Raw genomic sequence first — 15,130 nt, 5'->3', positions numbered from 1 at the left:
AATATGATACAGTTGTTAAAATCGTCGACTTCAAATTAAGCTTTTAACAGCATATATCGCAAAAAATTGAACTAATTCACTTTTCGTATATTTTTTAGATGTTTTACTTAATGAATCACAGCTTAACACTCTATTGCGACCTTATTTCTGATGTAACATAAAGGAATAATCATCAGGCGTCAGATCACCATGAATCAGGCGTTTTGCCCCGCTATCATATTGGAACCAATTTATAAAATACCTTGAAAATCATGAAAATGCATCGTTCTATAGTTCGAAATCACTTGATCTTCGTAGAAAACATGGTAATGAACCAAACACCATTACTTTCTTCTTGATTTTAGCTTCCATACGCCAGCAATTCACGATTTTGCTTAAACGGTGCGTTTTGCACCATCCTACCCTACACACGGATTAATTAGATGCTAGAATACAAAAATAAAATACGGATAGGATCACCCTGACACTCTGACAGATAATGTATGTTTATACTGATTTAGTTTTTGACGAATGTGAGATTACTTTGATCACTTTTGAGTACATTTGAGTTACTCAAATTTGCTCGCTGGGAAAATATTAACTCTGAGTACATCCGTCTTGCCCCTAGCGCTGGTCTTAGTTCAAGCAGTTGCGCATTTTCTTCACATTCTAGAAGACCCATTTGCATGGATGCACCTTGTTGCGCGGATAAATCGAATGATTTTGAGCAATGGACTCATTAATTCACAATTCAGAACCTATTTTTATTCCTCTATAATTACTCATTTTTGACAGAAACGCAAACAAACATATGATAGAAAATTCTCCAAATGGAACACAGCCTCGGTATCAAAAAGAAAACAGTTTATATTGAGGGAACCAATGTAAACATTCAATACAAACAAACAAACTACTCGTTGTTATGTCACACTATGCATCTGAACCAAACATCCCGCATCGCAGTTGGCCGTGCCACAACCCGACACTAATTGCCATTGACTTGCTTCGAGTCGCGTGCCTCTCTCTCTCTCTGTATGGATCTAGGCTAAGGTGCACGCCACCATGACCAAGCTCACCGATCTGAACCTCATTGCTAGCTAATTTATAACCCGAGAACATATTCTAATCACCCACTGCGAGTGTTTTTATCGCCTCTTTCAAACCAACTGTTCCCTTGTTGTGTATCATGGAAATGATATGGTAATAAGATGTTAGTTTTTCCTACTCTGCACTCACTGTCTACAGCACAAGAGGAGAGGAGAGTTGATCTTGCAGAAAGACATGGAAAACCTGTTGATCCGGCGGTGCCGCGACTAAATGCGACGGCTACGGAAATGAGCAAATTTGGCCCGATCGCTCTCTCCCTTGGTACGTTTACACACCCCGCCGTCTTCGATTCAAGTTCACGGGCGTCAACAGGTTGCTATGGCACACGCGGGATTTGCAGCGTAGATTTGGAGAGGAAGGATGCTGCGTCTCTCAATATGGTAGTTTGTTTTGATTTGAGTCGTGCGAAGCGGAGAGAAATCCGAATAGCAACAGTTGGTTCCGACCGACATTGTTGGACGTGATGAAATTACCTTGTTGTGTATATATTTTATCGTATAATCACTATAATCGTATATCAACGATCGCATTAATTGGACGGTTGTTTCAGGCAAGATACCTAAATGGTGCATGAAGAATCGAAAAAATGTTGGCAAAACATTTTGCGCATAGCTTGGAGCAAAACCTCCTATTCAGGATTGTTGTTCCTATAAAAACAATTTATTTCGATTTTTTTATTTTTTCCAAGAAACATTATTTAACTGCCATCTGCATAGAAACCTATACCTTAAACCACACAGTAGGCACGCTTTGTCTCGACCGGTAGTTATTAGCATATCTCGAAGAATAAATCAGTTCCAATTAACTTATAACCACTTCGCTCCGTTTTCTTATTTCCCTTTCCCACCTTTACGCGTGGCCACATTTTTTTCCACTTCTCGCCACAAGTAATCCGATTTTCCGCAACTTTTGTTCGGAATGGATTGATATACGTTTCAGTTTCCGTCATTTCCAGCAAATAACATCATTCACCAGAGATTCAATCTGTTGCCGCGTAGAAATCAACAGTTTCCAATCTTATCAAGGTACAAATTAAATGGCCCAAAAGTGATAGTGCCTTATTGGATACAGCCATGATTCAACAGACGTCACTTTGGAGTGGATTATTATTATGAGAAACCCTTAACCGAATGGTGACCCAACCTCCATCACCTTCACGTCAACCATCAACTGTATTGTCTTTCTTGGCACGCGTTTCCGAGGCGAAAGGAAACTGATTAACTTTATGGCCTTTCTACTGCTCGCCGTCGATGTTGATGATGGCCGATGACGATAATAATAACTTCTACTACGAACAGGATAACGCTTGAGTTTAGATTACAGCCCACAACAGGTGCGCACGTTTTGGGTTCGATTTTTCTCTGTAGCATTCAGCTGTAGCAGAGAGAAAGAGAGAGAGAAAGAGAGTCATAAACAGTAGTAAGTAACTTAATATGAAATCGAAAGTTTGCCGCAAGTAAAAGTGGAAACAGACCCTACCTGGGATGGGCGTCGGTGAATGGTCAACGAAGCGGAAATATTGGGTGAGGTAACGGTTTCAGTGGAGTGATTTCGAGGCGAATCGAAAACGGTTGCAGCACTGATTAAAGCGTAGTAGGCTACAATTTTCTGCAGATCGTGTTTGGATAGTAAAAATATGCAAAGCAATAATAAGAATGAGTCTACTTGGATCGGGTGGTCGGTCAGTGAAAGCGAATTGAGATTAGAAACGGTGTAGGGTAGATAGGGGCAATATGATCCCCCTAAGAAAAACACATCATAACACATGAAAAACATTCATAAATGTATGACAGCTGTGATCATGCTCATGCTTTGGAATATGTTTGATAATATACAAAGTTCAAAATATTATTATTATTATTATTATTTATTTATTTATTTATTAACGACATATGGATAAAATATGCTAGACTCAATAAATTATTATGTTTGAAAAATTTCAGTTTTTGCTCCGATCAAAAACCATACGGGGCAATATGAGCACCCTAGTAAAAGTTAATGTTTTGACAGGTTTTCACTAGAAAATAACATTCAGGAATCATGTGAAATAGAAACATTAGTTCTTTTAGCAACAGTTACGTGTATTGCTCGCTGTAGATTGTAATTGAATTTTGATACGGTTTTCATGGAGATCCATATTAGAAGCATTTCAACAAGTTTGTAAAAAAATTAGATTGAGTTAATAGGTATTATGCCCAAACGAACGGTGGCCCATCTCGCCCCGTATGGACTTCTTGCCCCCATCCCCCTATCGATGATGGACGAACGAACCGATGATAGCCCACAGTATGCTGTGCTGTTTTGGTTTTACGTTTTCTTCGATACATCCTTTCCGACGTAGGACTACATCGGTGATTTCTATATGGGGGTACACTTTGCGAAAACCAAAAATGGAACATGTAACAAAATTATGAAAGATTTTGAACGTTAATAACTCAGCTGCCCCTGGACCAATTTCAATAATTTTATCACCAATCGATCAGAAATATTTCTACGCGTCGAAATAACTAACAAATCCACCAATAACTTATATGCATATGCTGCTTCCCCAACACAGTCATCAGAGAATTGTTTCTAAAAAGGGAAGCAGGAGGTGCAAGTGATTTTGATCAATGCTCTTCGTCGACTTTCTGTTTCGTTAATAACTCGACGGCAAACACATTGATTGATACGTTTGTTGTTCTGGATGATAGAAGAGCATAGCAGAAATAGTGCGAAATAGGTTAGTCAAGCCATGGTCATCAAAAAAGGAAATCAATGAAGAGAATTAACTCTGCTTCTAAGCCCCTTTATTCAGTCGTCGTCATAGCAATGAAAACTAGCATCGCACCACTTTTGGTTCTTGAGTTACACTTGCTGGTTGCAATTCTGCTGTTCGAAATTTTCGAAGGACCACAAAAAAAAACATCAAATTACACTATTTTCTAGGGGTGCCTAAAAGTTCAATTATTCGATTAACGACTAATCGTACAGATTTTTCCAGCTATTTGGTAAAATATTTATCAAATTTTCAATAAGCGCCTAATATTTTTTTTTAATTCTTTATTAAGGAAATTTTTAGCCTATGGCTAGTTCATCTCCGAGAAGCGCATAATCTACATCCCTTCTGCGATGTGCGATGTGCGAGTGCTCAATCATTTAACCGAAGAATATGGGATTGTCCGGTCCGCTTTGCTGATTCAGCTGCCTACACGACATCATCATCTGCCAAAGGCTTTAAGCCTGTACTACCATCGGCCCTTTTCAGGGTCACCAAGATTTTCCAAAAAAGTTAAATTTCTGAACATGTCCCAACTAAAATTCATATCAAAAGGTTCTTTTCAGGGCAATCAAAGTCATACTAAAGAGTATAAGCAGAGAGAACCCCGCTGCTGCAGTTAATAAGTAACATTTATTATATAAGACCACGTAGTCCGTACAACCCCATAGCGCTGTCCCTTGTAGTTTTTTACAACAAAGGTTCAATTTAATTTCCATTTTTTTTTAATTAGGTGTTGTTAAGTCAATTAATGTTTCTATCGTTATTATAAAAATTATGAACCTAAGGGTAACTACCACTGTGCATTGTACTTGTTAGAAATTTTCTATCCAATAAACTCTAACAAACATGTTGTAACACGATCCTAGCACACATTTTTGTTTTAATGAGGGTTCTGTAGACCATTATTTTGACTTGTAGAATGCTCTAAAACCTTGATAAAACTTGTAATGTTGCTAGACTAGCAAACGCACAGACACACTTATGACAGGCGTGTCCTCGTCACTTGAACTCATATTCATGTAATTTGTGGCTACCATGCAGGACCCTTGAATACTCGTGCATCGTAGACCCGAATAAAGGGTGTATTCGATGAAAATGGCACACACATAAACAGCTAAATCTTTTTAACTATTATACAAAATTACTTGAAAATATTTGCTCGAATATAAGAAAAATCGACGAAAATTTTACTCAGTTTACAAGTATACCATTAGACTGAGTGAAACCTCTCTCGATTTTCCTCATATTCGAGAAGTTATTCCTAGAAACTCGAGGAAAATTTTACTCAGTCTATAAGTAACCTATCATAATAAAAGTTTGTGTGATTTTGAGTGAAAAACCATTCAATGTTGAGCCGATTTCATCGGTCGTGTAGCTCGCTGTGCTCCTTTTACTGGCCAGATTCGTGACAAGCACTATGTTTACTCAGGGCTGGTAGAGGTGATGCGATATAATAGTAGTGACTTTAGGGACTAAAATTACGGAAATAGTGATCAAATAGTGACTTTGAAATCTATATATATAAAAATGAATTTCTGTCTGTCTGTCTGTCTGTCTGTCTGACCCTTACAGACTCGGAAACTACTGAACCGATTGGCGTGAAAATTTGTATACAGGGGTTTTTGGGGCCGTGGAAGGTTCTTATGATGGTTCGAGACCCCTCCCCCTTCTGTAAGGGGGGGCTCCCATACAAATGAAACAGAAATTTCTGCATAACTCGAGAACTAATCAAGCAAATGGAACCAAATTAGGCATGTGGGGGCGAGTGTGGGGGTATAAGGAGATAATCATAGGGGGTAGCCCCTTAGATAATAGAGGGGGAGGGCTACGTACAATATAGCATGCTTATTTTTAAATCGGCGCATAAACTCAAGCTAATATTGAATCCCGAGCAAGACCGGGCACACTCAGCTAGTAATAAATAAATAACCATTTATATGATAATTTAGAAATTCAAATACGGCTTGATATTGAAATAGACTTTTTAGGTCATGGAACTTAACACATTTCATAAATTCCTCCAATTTCATAGTATCTCACAACGGAATCTCCTATGAAGAGCATGTGAAGTGATAATTTTACTTTTGCTTACGTTATACCATCGTCATCAAACCAGCAAATAGCAATTCCCGGATTTTAACCGTTTTTTTTTTTTTTTTAATTTGACTGGTTGTGCAATATACATTTAAATCAATGTATAAACCAATAAAACCATTAGCCTAAAAAAGGTTTTTTTCTCCTCTGTTCAGGACATAAAACCACTGCGACCAGTAATTTGATGTATTGTAGTATTTATATCCCGTGTCCTTAGTTTAGTACATGTCGTATTACTCCATAACTATTGAGAAATGATGAAGTATTTGGTTTTGATACAGTTGTCATTCTTGTCTTAATCGTAAGGAATCAAGTCTAATTCAAAGGTCCTGCTCTTTATACTCTTCGAAGAGTGAGAGCACCCTCCACAGGCACGCCACTTTGTTTTTCAAAATTGGATTCCTTAGCAACAAAATAAAGCAATGACACCGATATTGACCATGCATCAGAACACAAGTCTTAACTACTTCATACTATGGAACAACGAATAGAAAATTAGGAATCACATAGATGAATACTAACTAACTCATGTTTTCCTTGTTTCAAGATCATCCTCGGTGGACAAACCCGAGTCTTGCCACTATCAACAAGGCATAAAATGTAACAAGAACTAAGATGTGTTCCTTTGATTACTGAAAAATCCTGTTCCCCTAATTTGAAGTATTCAGGACTAGGAATCGGTGGTAGATCTTACATCTAGTAACATACCACGAAAAGGTGATCGATCCACGTTACGGGGCTAAATAGGGTACACAACGATAGCTTTTTTTTTAAGATCTTGAATTTGATTCTGCGTTTGAAATCTTCAAAATTTTGATATATCTATGTAGATAACATTGATAATTCGCTAAGAACTTTCCACAGAATTTCCTCAGAATAACCTCAAGAACTTTTTTAGAACCATTCCCCTTCTTTTGCATTTACCTCTTGAAATTCTTTGCAGAACAATCAACACACTTCTTGGAAATATATTATTTTCGTAGGTGGTAGAATCGTAGAATTGGGTAGAGCATCCCCTTTAACAAACTCATTAATTAATGGGGGATGGTGAGGGGTGTTTCCCTCCGCTACCACTGGCAAAAGGGATGATCGCTGATTTGCTCATGTACCTCCAATGTGTGGAAACAGTTCAATCGATCACCCGATTGCTCTACCCGTTTCGTACCTTCCTCAAAATTATATTTCGATTGCTTTCTACTTTCTATACACAATTTTCACACTGCCGTACTATAACTCAACTATAAACTGCATAATTTAATCTCCTCATCTATCGTATAAAATCTCCACTTTAAGTATGATATTTGACGTTAAGCATCTCCAACTATGCAAATCATCAACTTCACGCGTGAAGTAATAACACATGATTAGTAGATTATTTTCGATTTTTTTGTTATTCTCTCAGAAGCTCCCTGAACGTTCCATAAATTCATTTTAAATTTACTTGAATTCTCTGTAGAAATTCCATGCAATTAACCTCTGAAATGTAATACATTTCTGCTTATAATAATCATGGACTTCTCCTCTAAATTTTATAACAAATTATATTCGTATTCTGTTCAGAATTTCCATGGTATTTCCTCACAACAAAAATCCATCACAGAATACCTTTGAAACTCGTCTCAGAATTCATTTGAGATTGAACCCTCAAAATTTGATTCCATTGGAATTATTATTTTTTCCTTGATTTATTTTCCGTAGATCTTGTTTTCCGTACTGAGTACCAATGCTACCAACGCCAGGAAGGCAGTTCCTACACCTGGACTTAACTACTACTCTATTGACCCATCAACTCATGGACCGGGGACCAACGGCTTTACTTTCCGGAAGGAAGGCGTGAGCAGAGATTTTATGCCTCATGATTTTATGGCGCCACTAATTGGATTTCTAATCGTATCTTCAGAAATCAGCCCAGCATTCTTTTTGGAACTATCTGCAGAGACCAGAGCTCCCTTAAACAAAATTTCAGGACTAACTTTGAATTCTTTTTACAAATGGACCTGAGGATCCAATCACCATAGAATTCATTTCAGAATTCTCGATAAAGTACACTCTCAATTATATTGCAATTATTTCCAAAATTGTTTCACAGCTGAATTTTGCGTCTCTAATAACTGAAACGATAATCAAAAGCGATGCTCCAATGGGTTAAGCTAAGTTTAACCATATGGGTAAACCTGGCTTAAGATTTAAGCGGAGGTAAAAAAACGGCCCTCAGAGCACCTAATTTTACATGAGACTTTCGTAGTGTGTACTTTGGTACTCTTCTCTGAAATATCTTGGTGTCATCCCTAGAATTCCTTTAAAATTCTTTAAAATTTCGTTTGGATTTTTTTAAAGTCCTTAAAAGGCTTCTGAAAATCTAGCACAGACAAATACCTTTGAAAAGTTTCCAAGGTTTACAATTTTTTTTCGGGGAAAGGAGGTATATTTTCTTCGATTTGTAATTGAAATTGAAGGCATTTCCTAGTATTGTTCCTGGTGATTTAAAGTTTCTAGAAATTTTGCGGTTAATTGGTCACCCTGGTTAAAATTGTTAATTTTTAACAGATACGCATATTTTGTCACATTTACTGTAGTGACCAAGTCACTAAAAAATGACCTGCTACCAGCCCTGTTTACTGGATTGTTGTCTGGCAACCTCACAACGTATCGTGCCCATTGTACCCTTCCAGCTTTTGCGACTTGAGACGTCCTACACTCAATTTGAATAAAAATGGTTCAAACATGGTTTTCTCTGAGGCATCACTTCAGATTGCAAAAAACCTCTAGTCGATGTTTTCCTTTTATTATTTTACACAAAACGACGAGAGCTTTTTCCATTCTGAAATGAGAAAATCATTTTGAAATTTTAAGTTACTATCCAGGTCACTTTCACCTTAATAACCACCCAGTGTTCAGAAAATCATTCTCGAATCTCATTCATTGAGCCTCCCTGAATGAATATATTCGCGTGTGAATGAGGCAAACAAATCTAACGCTTGAGATTCTCATGCATTTTCACGCACTCACACTCACAACGGAAAACAATCATTCCTGCTTAACACTCATAAAAACAGCTCAAACGTCAATTTATGGCATGCTGTGTTAGTAATAAAAATCTGTAATAACACCTGTCAGATTTGTTTTCTGAGAGTCACAATCAGAAATTTTATGTGAAGTGCGTGCTTACTCTGAGTGAACAACGACGGATCATAAAATCGCTGATTGTGATTCTCTTCTTGTAAAACATACGAGTGCAAAATTTAAAGTTATCATTTAATGATTTTATAATTATGAAAAACATTTTGTATAGTGAAGTGAATGGCCTATAAGACCAACCTTAAAAATAGGTTGATGGGAAAATATTGGTTTGGGAAATTTTCATTTCAAAATTCTGATTGGCTAAAGATTCCAAACCTTTTGATGACACTCTAGATGTAATATTCAGATAATGGTTAATAACTGGGTTTAACGAAGTGATGCTAAACTTTATCGAGAGTAGTTATTACACATTTTTCCAGCGTCATTACCTTTGGAGCATATGCTAATTTTTGTAAATCAATGAATGAGTGAGGAGGAGAGCATACAATTCAGAATAAATCATTTTACATTACTTGGAAGTAAATCAATCAACGGTCTACTTCAAATAAATCGGGTGTGTAAATTACAACAAAACTCGATATCTTTAACCTTTTTTTTCAAAACCGCCACGTTTCTAGCAACAATACCGAAACAGTTCCTAAAAGGCGGTCTGCTGTAATAAACACCAACATATGCTTTAAAACAGTTGCAAAGTCGATGGAAAATCAATTTCAATACGTATACAGTACACTGCACTAATGATGAAAGCCCACCCACCCGTGATGTCGGAAAAGCGTTCGCCCCATGGGGGCAAAAGGCATTCATATGTTTGTTTGCAGAATATGGCAAGCTTCCTCTACTCCATCGTTTATGCATTATCAAAGTCAGACTACGAGCAAGCTACTAAGCACATACATACGTACTTACGTACACCCGGCCGAAGTACATACGCTTCTCTAAAGGCCTGGTTTTCTCGTTACCCTTGACTAGGCTTGCGTTTTGTTTTCTAGCGCAGTTTTTTGCCGCTGTGCTTCCATTTTTTGCGTCCCTCCATCTTCTCCGTCGTACGGTCCCGCGCCGGCACACCAGAAGTTTACATAAGGCCTCGAAAGCGGGCAGAAGCCAAACGGTAAGTAGGTTTTGTTTGTTTTGATATACATTCATAGTTACAAGTTGCAATATTTCCAACGGGCAACACTGCCTTGCCTTCGTTTCATGGGTTGCTGAGTTTAGCACTGCTGCATCCGAAAGAACTTTTGACACGAGAGGCGGGTGGGTGGATGAGGAGTGAACGGTTTACTCTTCTTCTATGTCTAGTTTTGAAGTATAGTATACCGTAGTGGCAAATGGCATGTAGACGTAGAGCCCACTGGCAAACAATGCCAAATGGAATGGAACGGGGTGGGAGGATTAGGAGGCTATATTCCGCGTTTTTCGTACTTTTGTTTTGAGTCTTGTTTCTTTAAATCGTGCAAGCCTTGGTCCCTAGCTACAAAACATGGGGTATTGATCGATGCCGGAAATGCTTGTCGATGCGCTGCTGCCAATCACTCAGAGCTTCGTTTTCAACAATAGGAAAATGAAAGTATCGCTTGTTAGTTGTTGATAATTTTCGTTGCATTGATTTGGTGAAATAATGTGTCAATTCATGACCCATATATCATACAGACGAATACCTCATCACTCAATCCGTTTCCTTCCGTGAGCTGACAAGCCAGCTGGTGGGATTGACGATGCACATAAAAAAACTCGCTTAGTTCGCGCCATTTGTCTTGAATGTATGTATTGAGCACCGGTTGGACCATGAAGACGCTGGCGAGTGACGGGAACATTATCTTTATGTTGTGTTTTTGTAGCTCCTTTACTTCACACTCTTGTCATTCACCTAGTGGCTAAATTCGCGCTCTATCAATCTTCAATGTGCACATGTAAAAAAGCTTAACACGTGCTTGCGATATCAAGCAATTACTGCCTTTACTCCGTTTATGCGATGTTTGGAGCCGCTCAACGACAGATTTGGTAAGTGATTGCACTCCGTTTGGAAATGCGACAATATGGGCTTCGAAATATTATTATTATTTAAAGAAATGTACACGTCATTGCCACCGACGTTGGTTCTATTATCATTGACTTGTTGTTAAAGTACTGTTTTTCTAAGAACTGTATTAACCTACCTGTTTATCAACTGCCCGAGAGCTTTGATAAATGGTAAAGATAACTGAATTCGATGGAAACGAAATGCTATTCATCCACAATGTGCGTAGCCAAAGAGGGACGAATGGGATGATTGGCACACCCTGAAGTAGTAACATTATACATTTTCCATATTTTGAATACAATTGTTGAAGACTCCATAATTTCTACAAATATTCAATGTTTGAAAATAGTTTTAGAAATATTAAGTCTCAACATGAATTGCGGTTCAAGGGAAAATTTCCGATTTTCGGACAAAGAACTTTTATAATTTTGAAAATTAAGGCTAGAAAACATCTTCAACCTAGCATAGGAAATTCAGCATGAGAGTACCTAAGAAACAGAATGTCCATATTTGTTGAAGGAGAGCATTTCAGGCCAAATAGCAACAAAAATAACTCGACATTCTCCGGTTTGCATGAAACGTTGCTAAAACTAAATCTCACAAAAAACTTCAGAATGGGGAATTAGAGATTTTTCAACAAATCATAACTCGAAAACATCACTTCCAATCAAAATGATGCCTGAGACAAAGTTGGAGTAAATATATCCGTTTTCTGGAAAAAATATGCACGGTGCAAAAAAAACTTGAGGGTTGTGTCCAAAGTACGACCGCATTGTTGACGTAGAACTACGAGATTTTTTTGCTGTTCCATTCAATAATATATAAATGACAAAATAAACTTAATTTAAATGAAAATTCGAACCCCTTGATATTTTTCACGGATGTCATTAGAATTTACTTGAAATTATCTTTCTAATTCTCTCAAAATTTCTCGGAATTTCATTGAAGTTCTCATAAAAACTCTTTTTACATTCCTCTCGGAATTTATTTAGAATATTCATTAGATATATGGTTAATAATTCCTAATCATTCTACTTTGAACTTAAATAATTGACTTGGTGTTGTAGTCGAAACTCTATAAAAAAAAAATACTTCCAAAAACTCCATTGGAATTAATAACCTACGCCTTGAATTTTTTTTCATACGAATGAGTAAAAGTGACTCACAACTGAGTAAAAGTGATTCACAACTGAGTAAAAGTTATAAACTCTCTGAGTGAGTTTCGTTTCGTTGCCGTGTGATAAACAGGGGTGTTCGTTTCGTTGCACACTGAAAACGAAACTCACTCAGAGAGTGAATAACTTTTACTCAGTTGTGAGTCACTTTTAATCATTCATATGAAAAAAATTCTTGGGGCAACAATATGAACGGACAGTTACAATCAACGAATGCCTGTAAAACGTGTATTGCCGTTCATTAGGTCCCACCGGGGCCCCGTCAAGTTTCGGTAAGATTTGGCGAGTTACCACTACAGTAAGAATGCGCAAAAGTGATATCGCGATAATGGAGTAGACGTCATTGACAAAGCGATAAACCTCCAAATTGCCCGGATTTACACTCAATCGAAATGTACTGGGGTATCTGTTCGATAGCTGTACTGCTTCCCTTCAGATTACCTTCCAAAATTAGCCAAACGCAGTAAAATCCGTGGGGTTGGTTGGGGATGGATGGTTAGCAGCCAACCTTTATTGTGGGGGAATTTGTTACCGTTTTCACCGGTTTCTTCGTAGTACAAAATACCAGTGTATAGATTGAACACTTATGTAATACTTAAGGCCGGCGCACAATGCATACGTTTTCGGGTTTTTTGACAGATAATGCATGGGCTAACTGTCAAAAAACCTGAAAACGTATCTATTGTGCGCCGGCCTTTAGACTGCGACGCGACTGCGCCCGGATCGCAAGACTCCAACTTTCTCTTTTAGCAGTTTTGTAAGTAGCAAAATGCCAAAAACTATTGTCTCATCATTTAATTATTCGCTGGTGAATCCTGCTGTTGTTGGTAACCGATTGGTAACCGTACTTCGAGGGGATGCTCGATGCCACTTATCTGTAACTGCGACAATTAAAGCTAAACTAAAGAAGGCTAATGATGCTATTTCAATGGCCAGATACTGGAATAAAGCTGCCGGTGAGGTTGACCAGCAGCTTGTGCAGAAGTTGATGGCACGTATCGAGCTCAAAGTTCGAATTTTCATTCGAGATGAATAAAAATCGCAAAACCCGTGTTGTATCTTTAAACTACACACTTAGTTTTTTCTACCGAGCTCGGCTGTGCAAATCTCGGCAAAAAAAAGTTTTACTGAGCACTCAGCAAACATTTCATTTGTTTGCTGAGATTCAGCTATGCATTATCCGAGACTCAGCAATCAAATGTCACTTTTTCTGAGATCTCAGTGAAACTTATTTTTGCCGAGATTTGCACAGCCGAGCTCGGTAGAAAAAACTAAGTGTGTACAATAAATATATAGCATTTTCTTCTATTAACGTTTTATCCTAAGCCAAACAGATTCTGAGATACGTCCGATTGCAAGCGTACCGATTCTAAATTGGCGGAGCTTTAATTGTATGAAAAAAAAATATGAGATCTTGAATAATAAAAAATACCTTTTTTAAATGTTTCATTTAAAAATTTATCAAAATGCTACTTTAACTTGCTTCTGCTACACAGGGTTGCTTCCACTCATTTGCTATAAAAAATTGTTTTTCTGGATTATGAAATTATTAAATGATGTAACAATTTGTTGTACTTGTAGTAACAAGAAGAGGGTGTTAATGTATGTGTTTGACTCATAAAACCTTTCAATTTCGCTTGCAGAGCGTCACAATCAGCGATCGTATGATCCGTGAGCGTTCACTCAGAGTGAGCGCTCACGAATCGTAAAATCGCTGATTGCGACGCACTGAAAGCAATATTGACAGGTTTTATGTGTCAAACACATACTTAACAACCTTTTCTTGTAGCTTACAAGTACTAATTATCATTATAACATCTATTGATTTCATAATTCTGAAAAACAATTTTTTATAGCAAGTGAGTGGAAGTAACCCTACTGCTACTTAATAAAAACCAATAGACAAGAACTTTTGAACACATTGTTTAACTCCCAAGTGCATTGTGCCCAATTTTGCCAATTTTATCTAGATCGTTTATTTGGAAGACTAGTTTTACGGAATCGATAATTAAGTGTTCATTTTTGGGGTTGGGCCGAATACTTGCGGCTTACCTGAGCTTAGACGGGTACAATGTCGCAGGATAGGATAAGGGATTTTTCCCTTATTTGGGAAAGTTTGTAGCGGTATTCTGATTAGATATGTTAATTAATGTAGCATGAAGTTCAAATGCTACAAATATTCACTGTTACTATTCGAAACGACACGCGCTATCCCAATTCACTTGTATGCAACTGGTGAACTTATATCAAGAGTAAATTATCCCTGCATGAGATTTCACTCATTACATGTTCATCCGCTCACTAGGTGCGTAAGTTTTCTCATTTGAGGTGGCATGAAATTTGATCCGTGGGATTGAGTATAATCTCCCAGTAGGATTACTTGTCATCTGAAATTTAATAATAAGAAAAACACTTTAGGTTAAAGATTGAAATGAGCTTGACAGATGTGGGATACTTGGGAGGAAAAGAGATAGTATCTTTGATCGAATCGGAAGGTAATCGGAGATCGCCTTTTGATAAGATCGTTTTTTCGGTTTCCGGAACGAAGGCCAAGAATTGTTTTAGCGGCCTATCTGAGGAATCCCAAGTTCTTTCTCGTCCACTTTAATCCAACCCGTGCACACTGGGCCAGAAATGCAATCTAGTGGAGCAAAATTAATAACTCCGAAACGAAGAATTTCCGCCACTTGGTGTCTTCGGCAAAGTTTCTCATCATAATAAGAACCATCTATTGACATAAACAAATAGTTCAAAACTCTTCCGCAAAGATGGCGCCACAATCTAACTTCTTTCTCCGACGATTTGGAGACTTGATGTCTTGGGCAAAGTTGTTTGCCTTGACAAAATAAACAACTCTTTTGAAGACGTAAAATTTCCACAGCGAGTTATATGGAGTTAAAGATAAAATGTCGAAAA

At 37.6% G+C, this 15,130-nt stretch overlaps 1 protein-coding gene across 2 annotated transcripts in view; it reads left to right on the top strand.

Annotated features, from left to right (window-relative positions):
- LOC135709728 (uncharacterized) overlaps nucleotides 1–15,130 on the top strand; it is a 102,800-nt gene that overhangs the window by 24,978 nt on the left and 62,692 nt on the right. The window lies entirely within an intron of this gene.

The sequence above is a fragment of the Ochlerotatus camptorhynchus genome, unplaced genomic scaffold (genome assembly GCF_037179485.1).
Source record: "Ochlerotatus camptorhynchus isolate MF236.1 unplaced genomic scaffold, CSIRO-AGI_Acam_v1.1 ptg000363l, whole genome shotgun sequence".
NCBI classification, from domain to species: domain Eukaryota; kingdom Metazoa; phylum Arthropoda; class Insecta; order Diptera; family Culicidae; genus Ochlerotatus; species Ochlerotatus camptorhynchus.
This window is presented reverse-complemented; position numbering and strand designations above follow the sequence as displayed.